General features: G+C 36.5%; 1 long non-coding RNA gene across 2 annotated transcripts; it reads right to left on the reverse strand.

Annotated features, from left to right (window-relative positions):
* Positions 1–330: 330 nt before the first annotated feature.
* LOC127122540 (uncharacterized) lies at positions 331–2,770 on the reverse strand. 2 transcript variants are annotated; one of them, XR_007803528.1, is made up of 6 exons: positions 2,358–2,770; positions 1,583–1,732; positions 1,233–1,425; positions 931–1,046; positions 759–829; positions 331–673 (listed from the first exon to the last, which is right to left on the reverse strand). It is a non-coding gene; the product is annotated as an uncharacterized LOC127122540 (long non-coding RNA). The 2 variants fall into 2 exon arrangements; XR_007803529.1 differs by having other exon boundaries at positions 931–1,153.
* Between the last annotated feature and the right edge of the window lie 12,132 nt (positions 2,771–14,902).

A 14,902-nucleotide genomic window follows, 5' to 3' on the forward strand; every position in this document is an offset into this window, starting at 1 on the left:
TCCTTGGTTTGATTTCATCTAGTCTTTTTGGTCTTTCAAGATCCATTGCATGCCATTTACAATTCCTTGATGTTTTGTCCATGGATCTTTGTTTAAGTCATGGTCATTATCCATTTGTGGTCCTTGCTAAGGGTTCAAGGATTAATCTAGTCATGTTCATACAATGCATTCAAGTCTTGTCATGTATCATTCATTCAAGATTTGATTGCTTGGGATCGTGTGGTTGGTTTGTTCAAGTTCATTGGCCATACCATATAATTCATTCCCTACCATGGCTTGATTAATTTAATTTAAAGTTATGTATAACTATTAATTCAAGTTCATTATAAGTCATTTCAAGTATTCATTCTTATTCAAGATTCAATACAAGTACAAGATCCAATCCAAAACCATTCAAATTCATTCAAAATCATTTACAGTTCATCATAATGTCCATTACATAAAAAATACCAAAATTTGGCAACTTTGACCAAGTGTTGGCTTTTGTCAACAGTTGACGTTTTGGTCAACTTTGACCAAAGTCAACTTAACTCTTTTTTCCATTCTAAACCCTTTTCGTAATCTTCAAAGATCCACCATGGTACATTAGTTTGCCATTTATACATGTGACCTCAAAATGTTAACTTGATGCCATGTTGCCTTGGATCAACCACCATCCTCCATGAAGAAATACCTACATGAACATGGAACATGAATGATGAGAAACAATACCATAACAAAGTCAGAATGAGACCATCCAAACATGGCATCATGCAGACCTTGTGATTCTACAGAACCTAACACTAAGCATGCACTAGCCAATGCAAGTCATGAAAAGTGCAAACAAGGCCTGCAGAAAACAATCCAAAGTGAAATCAAATGCACAGTTCTGCAGAACACAATGCCTACTACATAACATAAACTGAACCAAGTTGAAAACATGATTCATACCTGCTGCAAAAAATGAAATACATCAGAACCATATGCAACATCATGCTACTAACCAACCTAGCAATGTACATAATGTAGTACCACAGAAACAAAACCAAGTCCTGCAGCAAAGATCCCTGTAGCCAGCCATTACAAAAATCCCTCAGTCCAATAACAACAATGTTGAACTTACAGCAGAATATCAATGTATCATGCCAACCCTACAAGTAGTCAACATCTATACCTGAATAGAGCAGCACCCTGCTGTAAAACATATCAATCATACAGAAAACATTGCAAACAAAAGTGAACCAGTTACACACCTTACTGCACATCAAGGCCAATGGGAAAAAATGGATCTAGAGGTGATGCTACTTGCAACAAGCTCTTGTAGTGCACAAGCCAATCAATAAACCATGGCATAAAGTAAACATGGAGATGCAATGCAACCAGGTCAGATGTAGCATGAAGTAACTGACCTGCACAATTCAACATCCACTACAAACCTATCGAAACCTGCAAAGTCAGTAGGCATTATGCATAAACAAGACCTACAACATACAACAAACATATGTAGAAAGCAACAGTTCAATGGACAACAACATTCCATGACAGTTCAATAATAATACAACTCCATTGCAGTAGGGCAACACAATTCAAGCTAGAAACTCACCATCTTGTGGCATAACATTGGAAATACAACCATGGCAGTTCAAGGCCTATCACGCCACTTGAAACAATAGCTTACCAATTAGCAACAATGACATAGCACCAACAATACCATCATCAAGACCTAGCCTTGCCTTATTGTCCAAGCCTTGCACTTTTTCAAAATAGAAAGACCATTGTAAGTATAAACGCATAGCCTACAAAATTCAAGCAACTAAGTCCAAACACATAATTCTAACCTCATAATTAGACTAAACCTTCTAATTCTACTCCAAACTGAACTCAGAGTCACTTCTAACAATAAACACACACTAACCCCTTTTAATTGAAATAAGGGAGCTCAAAGAGAAATCTCATAACATAAACATAACAGAAATGTAACTGTAACAAACTTCCTTTTCAATTCCAGTTAACAAACTTGCCCTAGCTTCCCTGACTCTGCCCCATTTAGTTACAACAACCAACCTCTATAAATTACATTGATGCATCACTAGTCTCAACCACCAATCATTTGGCAAAAAAACTCAACAATCATCTTCATCTCTCTCACTGCATTCTCTGAGCTCAATCTCTCTCCTTCACCTTCACTACATGCTCATCAGCATAACTGCAGAGCTTCAACATTGGAAGCTCTGAAAGTTGAGTTCAACCTCTACCTCTCCAGTCCACTCAGCAGCTCGAGTTTGAATTCACTCACCAACACCTCAGGATCAAGAAAAGTAGAACGAAGAAGGAGAAAGAGAAGATTCAACGAGAAGTAGAAGTGAAACAAGACTCACCGGATCCTCCATTGTCACCTTCACCGCCAAGAAACTCCGGTAGTCTCTCTGAATTCCAATTCTTTTCCTATATATCTTGTTACCAGTAGGTGTAGTAGTGATCAGAGAGTGATAACCCTAAGGTCAAGGAGAGAATGGGGACTTGATTGTTGTTTAATTTGACCTGAGGACTTTAGGGTTCTTCAGGTTTTTCTCTCGATTAGGGACCTAGGCTAGGAGTCATTTGAAATTGATTACAGATTCGAGCTCAGTATAAAGACATGATTATGATGGTGGTCCTAATTCATATTTTGGCCCGCCACCTCCGCCGGAGGCGACCTCCGGCACGGTGCCCACGAAGGGTGACGTGAGACCATGACCGGAGCTGGTGGCTTGGCGTGTTTCCTCTTTTCAAATTCAATTCAGATTGAATGAGTTCCATACCTGTTGAATTGTGGATCAATTCCAGGTTGGGTTGTTCATACATGGGCTTAACACCTTAGGCCTAGGTCTCATTTTGCTAACTACCAACCTGCATTGTCAACTACACCCCTAGGCCATGTTGCATTCTCCTTTGGGCTTTGGCTTCTAAGCCCACACGAATTACTTTCTGGGGTCACCCTGTACAGGGCCTTCACCCCCTTGGCCCATTGCATTTAATTGCATACTTTTTCTTTTCTTTTCTTTTAATATTTGTTTTGCCATTTTATTAATTGCTTTTTTAGCTTTCTTTAATTGGAATTAATTAGGATAATTAGGACTATTAAAATTAGGTTTTAATTAGGATTTAGAATTTTAATTGGAATTTAGAATTTAATTACTTTTTCTATATAGTTTTAATTAGATTTAGAAAATTAGAATTAATTAGATAATTGGTTAACTTTATAGATAATTAGAGTTTTAGGTTAGATTATATGTATTTGATTTTAATTGTTTTTGTCATAACTAAGAAATTGATTCAATTAAATATCTTTGTAAAATGACCTTTTTGTCCTTAGGAGGCTTATTTTGATATTTTAACCATATAACATACATGATCCTTTAAGATTAGATTTATACTTAGAATCTTTAATCAATCTTTTGACCAACCAATTACATGATCCCTTAGGTTAATTTGAGTAATTCTAACCATTAGATTAGGATCAACCTAGGTCAAAATCAAATCAAACCCTCAATTCAAGTTGATCAAAAAAAAATTTGATCAACTAAATCCTTTGATATTGTATAATCCCACAGTCTAATTGGAGTGAACAAAAGACCCTTGGTCACTTAATAAGACTTTTTTCTGTAAGCTGTGGAGCTCGAGACCTCAAGTCAAATTCCCAATCAAGGCATCCTTAGTCATACCAAGCAGCGGATAATACAAGGCACGTCAAAGGCGGTTTTTCAAGAGCTTGTTAAATCAAAGTTAGAATTGTGTGGCACGAGCCTTAAGCAATAGAGAAGGAATGAGACAGGATAATTCCTACCCCCATTCTGAATATCTTTGGGTACGGGACGCTTGACCCAGTTGCTCATCGTATTCACCTTTATTCATAGACTTTAACACAATTCAAATCATATGATTGGAAAGTCTCTCTCTCTCTCTCTCTCTCTCTCTCTCTCTCTCTCTCTCTCTCTCTCTCTTCATAAAGTATCATGCAACAAGCAAATGACTACACCATCAACTTATCAATCATGATTCAAGTTGTACGACACAAGCCTTAAGAAATGGAGAAGGAATGAGACTGGAGAATTCCTACCCCCATTCTGAATATCTTTGGGTACAGGACGTTTGACCCAGTTGCTCATTGTATTTACCTCTATTCATAGACTTTAATGCAAATCAAATCAAACAATTGATAAGGTCTTCATCATCATTACAAGAACAATAAAGACTCTTCTCCAACAACTTGAAAGTTAAGATGAGAATTACATGTCACGAGCCTTAAGTAGTAAAGAATGGATGAGACTGGAGCTTTCCTATCCTCATTCTGGATATCTTTGGGTGCAGTACATTTGGCCCGTTGCTCATCGTAACCACCTTTATTCATAGACTTTAGTATGGTTTTTACCAAATAACTATCAAGTCTCTTCCATATTCAATCATATTCTTTTGCCTCATCAATCATCTTGCTGTCAACCGTAGTGGGCTGAACTACGAAAGCTTTGACTTCCTTATTGCACCATAAGGATACATAGGCAAGAGAATTCAAATTCTCCGTGAGATACCCTATTTATTAACACTTCATTCAATCAATACCATCTTTTGATATCAAATATACTTCTCCTTGGACTCCTTGTACATCCTTTTAGGACGACATAACGACAGTCCACCTCATGAATTGAGAGTTGTTTGGATCATCCCCAAACATTTAATTCATTCTTTTTTTGTTGAGACGCCTATTTCCTCTTTGGTTCAGAGTCTATTTCCTTCATGGATCCAAGATACTATTCTTCTTTGATCTCAAACTGTTTGTTCCCCAACCAGTGATATATTGTTCCTTATACACAACAATACTTTCTTTTGGGACCCCACATATACCCTTTTAGGACTATATAGTGGCATTCCATCTTGTGAATCAAGAGTTGTTTGGATCGTACGCAGACATTTAATTAACCTTGTGTTTGGCCTTACCCTATAGCGGAAACCATGCTATCCCACATATCGGTAAACGCCAGTTTTACTCTTTAGTTCCAAGTTCTTTCCATTTGTGGATTCCCTTGATACCATTATGTTGGTACAAGTTATACTTTTCATCACTTTCAATCTCTGTTTGTTCTCGTGGTTCCACGAACTACGATCGCTCTGACTTTTTTCATTGCACAGTGAGAATACGTAGGCATGGGGATGCGAGTCCTTGGTGAGCATACTCCTATTTATTCCGTCTTCCGCTTGAGGGAACCACTCATATCTTTCATGATGTAGTATTTACCTTCAATCATTAAACCGTTCACTATAGTGACATATTATTCCTTTAACACCGAAACACAGTTCTTTGGAATTTCATATACACCCTTTTAGGACGATATAGCGGTAATCCGCATTTGTACCTAGAGATTTTTGGCTCGTACCCAGACATTTAATTCCTTCATTTTTGGCTAAGACGTCATTTCCCTCTATGGTATAAATCCTATTTCTCCGATGGATTCCAATACACCTTCACCTTTGGTTTCAAATTATACCTTTGCAATCCCTTGTTACCAAACACTTCATTTTTGTGACTTTGGTCACTTCACTTCATTCATCTCTATGATGCATCCAAATTCTAGCTTCATTTATTTCATGTGATATATCTTGTTATTTGAGCCAAATACACTATCCCTTTGTGCTCCATCTTGTGTTACCTTGTAAACTAATAGTTGCTTGGATCGTCCCCAAACACTTAATTCTCCTTGTTTTTGGCTATATCCTATAGTGGCAGCCATGCTAGTCCACATATCGGTTAAAGCCAGTTTACTCTTGGGTTCATGTTTTCACCCCTTGTTGGAGTTCAAAACACACAATTCTTTGGTTTAGAGCATACTCCGATCACAATTCTTTTCACCTTCCACCACTAGTTCTTTGAACTACGGAGCTCTGAGTTCCTCATTGCACTATGAGGATACGTAGGCATGAGGGCCCTAATCTTCACTGAGCACTTTATCTATTTCTTTCTTTTTCCCCATTCTTTTGCGAGTAATCTTAGATATAACACCTATTCGAGCGAGAACAATCAAAATGGTTCACATGGAGTACCATGAATGTTAGGGGTGCTAATACCTTCCCATTGCATAACCGACTTCCTTACTCATCATATCTCTTTCCCCCGGGTTTTATTGATGTTTTCCCTATCCTTTGGGAATAAATAAAGTTCGATGGTGATTCTGTTGTATGTTCGAGCGTGTGATACGTTCGGGTATATTTCCGCTAGCTTCAGAGGGTAGGGAAAACTCTTTGAGTGGCCTACGGTTTTGGTCTTCTGCCATTTCTCTTTTGATTCATTTGAGTAAAAGTCGAGCTCTTACGTACTTGTATGGCTCAGCTATTGGATCTTCTAAAGTTCCGGTACTACAAGTTCTTCGCATTGACCGATAAGGGTTACCTTAATCTAGACGGTGTAATAACAAGTTGCAAAATTTGATGGTATTGGTCCTCGGCAGCGGCGCCAAAAACTTGCTCGCGAGATTATGAGTCTATCGGAATAAATAACTGCTAGTGTACAATCTATTGCGTAATTTTAAAAGATATTGATCCCACAAAGACCTAACTACCAATCTATCATTTCTAGTTGCTACGGTGTTTATCTAGGGCGAATCAATTAAGAATGGGACAAGATGAAATAATTAACTTTAATAAATTCAAACAAATAATACCGGGATATGGCTCTCATCAAACGACAATACTCTAGATTGCTTCTAAACAGGATCACTGTATGGGGTAATATTTTCTACTTTGAAAAGAATGTAATTGAACAAGAATTGTCACTTTCGTATATTCAGAACCGAATTTGACACTCTAATTTATATTGTCCACTGTCACGTGTGACCGACATTTTTTGCGTTAAAGTAGTAAATCCTATTTTAAGAAACCAGACTTTTTTCTCAGTGGAAAAGTAATTTTGATTGGAAAATTTAACTTAAAAGAGTTCCAAGCTTTCACTCTGGTAACCAGATCCTAAACCTATAAACGCGTCCGCAAATAATTTTGAAACCACCTTCTAGAATTATTAGACTTCCCTAGTTAATTAATAAAGTGCTTTCACGGTATTCATTAATAAAAAACAAACCAATCTTATTCTTTAATGTCGGACGACTTTCGATCTTACCCGACGTTCTCATAGCTCTACTTTCGTAGTGACCGATTAAATTGAGTTCAGAAATTTTGCATTAAAACTAAAATAGCCCATAATTAAAATCCTAAAGAAACAACAGTTAAAGTACCGTCAAGTAATGGTCCTCACATCCCAGCATCAATAAATTAGTTGGATATTCTTATGACAAACATGAAAACATAAGTTTGAAACTTAGAAGTAGACGTTGCGGAAAAGTAGGTTAAAACAATATGGTGCGATAAATAAGACTTGGAAATAAAAGAAGTAGTGCGAGGAGAGGAAAATAAAGTGCGAGTAAATAAATAAAGCGGTAATAAAATGCGAAATATAATAAAAACCTGCTCCAAACTGAGGCTTGAATCTGGTACAGAATAAATTGCTGAAGACTTGTAAAGAAATATAAATGGCGACAAGATTAAAATGCGGGAAAATAAAGTGCTTTAAACTTCTTACAAACTCAATGCTCTCTGGTACTATAACCCCTCGATGTAAGGAGTTATAACTTTGATCGATAATTCTAGTGCTTAATATTGTGCTAAGCTTGGATGCGTTGGAAAGTGAAGCTTATCGCCTATTTATAATGTTCCAAAGTCCAAAATATCAAGTGGAGTGATTCTCCATTCGTGGGAGAAAATGTAGGATTACATGGGAATAGTGGGAGACCAAGAAAATCCATTTTCTAACCGCCCGCCCTTCACAAAGGATGGCGAAGACCACGTTACCAACATGTGGAAGAGTGGGTCAATCCACCCGTTGGTGAGTGGGACACGTCATTTCTTATATGGCATTCTCCATGGCTAATGCCATGTAGGTCGCCTTGTGTGTAATTTCCCATTTTTTCTTTGTTTTACATCTGAATTGCTTCATTTCTTCGCACATAGCTCCTATATGGTCAAATACCTGAAATGCAGACAAATTACCCACATAACACTAGAAATTGAGGTAAAACGATAATAAAACAAGTACAAAACGAGTTAAAATAACGGTGTAATTTGGTGTTATCAAGTATGCATAGATTGAATTGAAGATGATGAGATGCTTTGAAATCCTGGATTCATGTTGGTTTTACTCACTCTAGAAACCTTACTAGAGAATGATGCATGTATGGATTATTTATATGCATGGGTGATTTAGGGAAAAAGGAAATGCAAAAGAGGATAGAAAAATATGAATTTTTGAAGAAAAATATCGGATAGGTCGACCTATACAGGTTATGTGTCGACATGTTCGATGCATAGGTCGACTTGTCCAAAGTCATGTGTCGACCTATGACAGTTATGTGCTCCCTATGTGCCGGTCTGAAGACTCGGCACATGAAACAGAGGCCACATGCTTTAATACAACAACATACATGTCGACCTATAAACTTCATGTGTCGTCCTATAGTCAAGAATTTTTTTCCATATGTCAACCTGTAGTTCTATGTGTCGACCTATAGCCAAAAATTATTTTCCATAGGTCGGCCTATAGTTCTATGTGTCGACCTATACTGCTATTTTTTACAAAAAATGAGTTTTCATGCATGAGACCTTTCCCACATTGTTTCTAAATACTTTTATGCTTCCTAATGCTAAGATGCACATAGAGATTCAGAGGATACCGTCCAATATACATTTACACTAAAGTATCCTAGTTTTGACATCATACAAAACACATCTAACAGAAGTTGAACTAACAGTGGTAAGTTGAATAATACAACTTTTTTTGTTGTGTTATGAAAATTGAAGTTTATGAGATTAAACGACACAAGTTGCAGTTATTGTGTTTAATTGATTTATTAATGGTTCCTGTAGCAGTAAATTCATGATCATCAACCTATGGATAAGCTAGACATCAAATAAAAAGAGTCGCCACCACGCTTTTATTGTTTCCAAGGGAAAAGGGAAAAGTACGAACAAAACCAAAAATTAAGAAGTTTTCAAATCAAAACTAATAAAATGTCAGAGATTACAGGTAAGGGGGTTGGTTACACAAAGGGAAGGTGTTAGCACCCAAAGTGTCCTAGGTACTCCTAGGGAGCCTTTTTTTTGTGCATATGTATTTTGTACAAAGTGATGTTTACAAACAAATAGAGTGAGGGGATGAGAAAAGAATTCATTAACTATATTTTTGTGTTTGACAAGACCTTCGGACTTGTGCCTACGTACCAACATAAAAATGAGGAATCAAAACCTTGTAGTTCGTGATACAAATTTCAAAGTAGATGCATTGCTTTTAACAAAATTAAGTTTGAAAGGCACAAAGGCCCGAAAATGATTTGAATGAGTTAGTTCTTTTTTGGCTTTTTAAAAGTTTATGTCAAGTATAGTTAAGTCTATTTACAAGTTTGATTAAGAAAAGAAGTTTGAAAATGCAATGGCATAAGGCCAAAGTTTCTATCTTTTTCAAAGTGGTCAAAGTTTAGAAAATAACAAGTTCAAACAAAGAAGTTTTTTTGAAAGGAGGAAGAGATTTTGAAATTAAAGAAATGGGGAGGAGATGAAGAGACTAATCCCATTAAATTAAAAGTTAAGAGTTGAAAAGATCTGACCGATGGGTAGCAATCCAATATGCAAGAATTCCATATAGAAACCCCAAATTCCCTTGGATATTAGAATCAAGCAACAAACAATGCATACAATATTAACTTGAAGAGCAAGGCATCAAATAAAGATAGCCACATCCAAGCTTAGCCATTCCATGATCTTCTTCAGATTAAGCCCATATAATAGATAAATTCCATAAGTCACAGGTTCAAAATAACAACTTCACAATGATCATGTTGCAGATGAACTCAAAGGGATCTTGAATGATGTATCAGATGAAGTTTCAAATTGCAATCACTTGGTTTCACAAAAGTTGGCATTGGACAAGTCCTTTAGCATAGGGAGGTTGCCTAAATTCTAAGTCTAATTTGTCCAAGATCAAGTCAACAGTCCACACAAAAGTTTTTTAGGGTTTTTGTTCTTATTATGTACATTGATGGTCCAAGACCATACAAACAAACAAAATATACACAAGCAAGATATATCACACAATATGGTCCAAATGGACAAAGGTAAAATGACATTAACATAAACAATTAGAATGGTATGAATAATGGCAAATGAATAGAACTTAAAAATTAAAGTGCATTAAAATAAAGAACTTGAAATTAAATGTTAGTTGTTAATTAGTTAGAAGTTAGTATTTTTGTGCTTTTGCTTCTCATTTTAAGTCATTCTTTGGAGAACACTTAACCCACTTATCACAAGCATGGATCCTTGAGCCAAGACATCTTCCAAAGGAAGGAAAAAAGGCCAAGTTTCCATACAATACCATGAAAGATGGGAGACTTACAATCTAACTAACTAGAATGTTATGCCTTTTGTGTCAAAAATTTAGCGCTATGTTAAGCAATCGTAATTGGAATTATGTAGAAGTCACAACTATTTGAGGTCGGGTAATAGAGTTTTGGTGTTAATGCATGTTAGAGACATAATATAATGGACTATGCTCATGAAACATACCACAAATAAAAAGAATATGCAAAAGAGGTGGCCTAATCCCATCCATACTTATGTTGATTTTGCAATCAACTAGCCTTAGGACTTAGAGATATCATATGCCAAATGAGATGAATGCATAAAGAAGGGGGATGAGATGAAGAGGGAAGGGAATGGATCAAAACTCAAATTGGTCAAAGGACGACTTTTACCAAATTAATATCATTCATTCATTTTGGGAGATGAAATGTACATTCCATCAATCCCCTAAATCCAATGATATTAACTTAACAAAGTCAAATCAACCTTGACCAAGGCCCAACAACATGAGTCAAACTTACACAAATCATCACAATAGGTCAACACAATTATTTGGCTTTTATTCAAATTAAAAATACTAAAATAAGGCATTTGAATTAAATATGCTTTGTCAAATTCTTAAAACCTCATCAAAACATCAAAGAAATGGCCATGAGATTTATCATAGGTCAAACAAGGTCAAAGGACCTTGGAGAAAAAATTTCAGAATTTTTAAAGACTTAAAAGTATTTTTAACCAATTAAAAATATTCACAAAATCAATTAAATCATGAAAAATATTAATAATGATCCAAAAAATAATTTTAATTCAAAATATGAAAGAGGAAATTTTTTGAAATTTTTTGGTCAAACTCTCATATTTTTTGGATCAATATTAAAATTAATATGAATTAATGAAAATCAAAGGAATAAAAATAAAAATCAAAAAATCAAAAAAACGTGGACCACTTGATCTTCCTAGTTAATTGAGGTGGCAGATCAAGTGGACATAAACGCGTGTTCCATGATGGAACCTAGTCAGCGCGCCACACGCGTGGTAATCAAAACCAACGCCTAAGATTAAAACAAATTGAATGGATCTTGTGACTGGGAGACGTGCCAACACACTGCCGGAGCCAGAGTTCCGGTCTTCTTCTCCGGTGGACCTCATCGGACTGCTCCACCCTTAACCATCACCAAAATAAAAAAGGAGGACATGATCTGAAAGAAAAAACGGCGTAGAGCACAAATCTGACCTCAATTTTAACTAACTCAACATATATAGAAAGATATGAGGGGTTGAATTTTGAGGTGTGTCAATTGAGTTGTTTCGATTTGACCTCTAAGCAACTCAATCTTCTTGCCTACATTGGTAGGACTTCAGACAACCAAAGATCCAAGAGAATTGATGAGAATTGAGTGAGAATCGAAGAGATGAAGTTTTTTGAAAATTACCTTCAATGATGTGCAAAACATGAGGTTGCTTGCTGCAAACACGATCTGATCACACTTGAGAAGCTTGTAGGGAATGGTTAGCAATGGTGCAAGGCTTTGGATCCTGAAGTTCTTGAATCTCCAAGAGTTGAGATTCAAACTCAATTTTCAAATTGAAAATTATCAGGTTTTTCATTAGAATGAGAGGGTTTCAATTGGGGGGGCAAAGCTGGCGCGCAAGGTCTCCTTCAAATGAGCTCAGAGGTCATGTATTTATAGCATTTGGGATTGATAATTGCACACTTGAAAATTTTCTAAATTTGGCAATGTGATGCACAAGCTTGCATGGGCGTGTACAGGCCCATGAAGCAATCCATTTTGATCCAATTGCAACTGTACTAAAGTTCAAATGATGCTTGATTGGCAAGGCAATGTAAAATGGAGTTTTGGACATTTGATTTCCTCCAATGGTGCAGCTCTGTTAAAGCCATGCGCATCCCTAACAAACTTCAGCCAAAATGCATGAACTTGGGTTCTTTGGAAAGCTTGGATCAAGGGGAACAAGTTTGATGTTGAACACTTTTTCATTTGGATCTTGGATCATGGTGAATTTGAAGGTGGAAGTTTGGAAATTTCAACATGTTGAAAAAATTTCTAAGTGTCAAGCCATATATCTCAATATTCCACCTTGCTTAAGTTTTTATGTGAGCTTCAAATGAGAAAAGTGTCTTCACCAAAGTTGCATCTATTTCAAAGACCTTCAAAATGGTATCCAATTTCATGTCATTTGGATTTATAATGATAGAGTTATGCATTTTTGAAGTTTGGAAAAATCACTTGTTCAGTGGTATAGGTCAAAAATGACCTATAATGTATCCTCATGTCACATGCTCATAAAAGTTGAATTAGCTCTCACTACATACATAAAGTTGAAGTAGACATCTTGAATTTGATTATGCAACTTCGAAATCTTTCATCTCATAAACATTGAGAAAGTTATGGCCTTGGGAAGTTGACTTTCAAATTAGGGTGTAGACAAAATGACCTATAATGTTTCAACATAGAAAATGATTTTCCAAGCAAAAATAGCTCTAGGTCTCAACATGAAAGTTGTTTGGAATGTCATTTAGAGTAACTTTTATCTTTGAATTATTTTCATATGGTGAGAAGTGTAGGAGATAGGGTCTAGGGAGACCCAGTTTTGATCAGATGAATTCATCTAGCCAACCACCATCAACCAACTTGCTAACCTTCAATTCTCTTGACTTTCTTGGATCATGGTAGATCATATATGCATAAGATGATGAATTTTTAAGTGTACCTTGATAAATTTAATCAATTGGTGAGATGGCTTGTTGGAGAAGTTACTCAAGATACCTAGTCAAACTAGGGTTTCCAAGGCAAATCACCTCCAAACTCTTGAAGAATACTTGATCAATATAACATGTAGGAATTAATGGAACTCATATATGATGCTTATAACCATTCTTAGATTAAATTCATGGTTATGCTCTTTGTCATGAGGGCCTCAAACCCTAGATATGAACTTGATAAATCAATGTGATCATGCCCTACCTACAAAAGAGTTAGGCAAATGCAAGTACATATTTTTGGTATTTTGGTTAGTAAAATGATAATATACAAGTATGATACAATCACATGGTGCTTGGTAATCTCTCCCAAAACAAACCCAATGAGAGAGGGGTAAGGAGGATTCCAAGGTATGATCCAAATGCTAGTGCGTATGATGAAATTGCATAAGGGATCTTAGGGTCAAAATTGGGGTCTTACAGCTGCCCCTATTTAAGTACATTCTAACTGAGGAGGTGAAGGTTAAAATCTTCGGCTCGACTCAATAGAATAGGCTTAAATAACAACATCTAGAAACAAATTTTGGTCCCTAAGACACCTCATGATGCATATGATATGAATGTAAAAGTTAATGCTCTGTGGGGAAATATTGCCATACAGGAAAAGAAATCAGAGAGACCCAAAGTCCGCAGGAGTATAATGCATTCCATGAGTAAAACTCAATGGGGGAGACAGAGACTCTGGGGGGGGGGGGAATAAATGAGGTTATGCGTAGGCCAGACTACGACTTAAAACTTCTAGGGGACTAGAGGAATTCTATACAAAATGGAAAGACTCAGTCGGGGAAACAAAACATCTGCAGGGGATTCGAGTAGATCAGGATAACACTGACGTACTTGAATCATGCAAGAAAAGAGATTTCACTAAGGAAATATGCACTCAACTCAATTGGGGAAGAAATAAACTTCAACACAGGAGGAGCAGAAATCTATTACCTATTACCTGTTACTGGGTAAGGAGATAATAAAGATCTGTCAAAGAGGACATCCGTCATCGGTTAGGATGAACATATCAAGGATGACTCACTGGGAACCACCAGGAGGGAGTATTCATTACCGGTTACTGGGTAAGAATAGCCTTGTTGGGGAAAACTGCAGAAAGTAGGATTTACAACTACCAGTTACTGGGTAGAAGACCAAAGATGAGAGTATCCATCATCGGTTAGGATGAATATATTAAGGATAAACTCAACAGGGAACAAAATCCGTCATCGGTTAGGATGAACATATCAAGGATTAACTTGCCTGGGAATGTCAAGGAGGATACCCGTCATCGGTTATGATGAACATATCAAGGATATACCAACTGAACAACAAGTAGGAATTACATCTATCGAATGCTAGATAGAATACCATCAAAGAGAAAATCTGTCATCGGTTAAGATGAACATATCAAGGATAGACTCTAGTGAGGAGAGAAAATAGGAATTACATCTATCAGTTACTGGATAGAATACCATGAGAGGATATCCGTCATCGGTTAGGATGAACATATCAAGGATAAACTCTGAAAAGGGGAAAAAACAGGATTTACAACTACCGATTACTGGGTAGAAGACCGCAAAGAGAAGGAAACACGTCATCGGTTAGGATGAACATATCAAGGATTAACTCTCTGAGGAACAAAATAGGGATTACAATACCTTTTTACGGGGTAGAATACCATGAAAGAGAAAATCCTTCACCGGTTAAGATGAAAATATCAAG

Source organism: Lathyrus oleraceus, chromosome 1 (genome assembly GCF_024323335.1).
Source record: "Lathyrus oleraceus cultivar Zhongwan6 chromosome 1, CAAS_Psat_ZW6_1.0, whole genome shotgun sequence".
Classification (NCBI taxonomy): domain Eukaryota; kingdom Viridiplantae; phylum Streptophyta; class Magnoliopsida; order Fabales; family Fabaceae; genus Lathyrus; species Lathyrus oleraceus.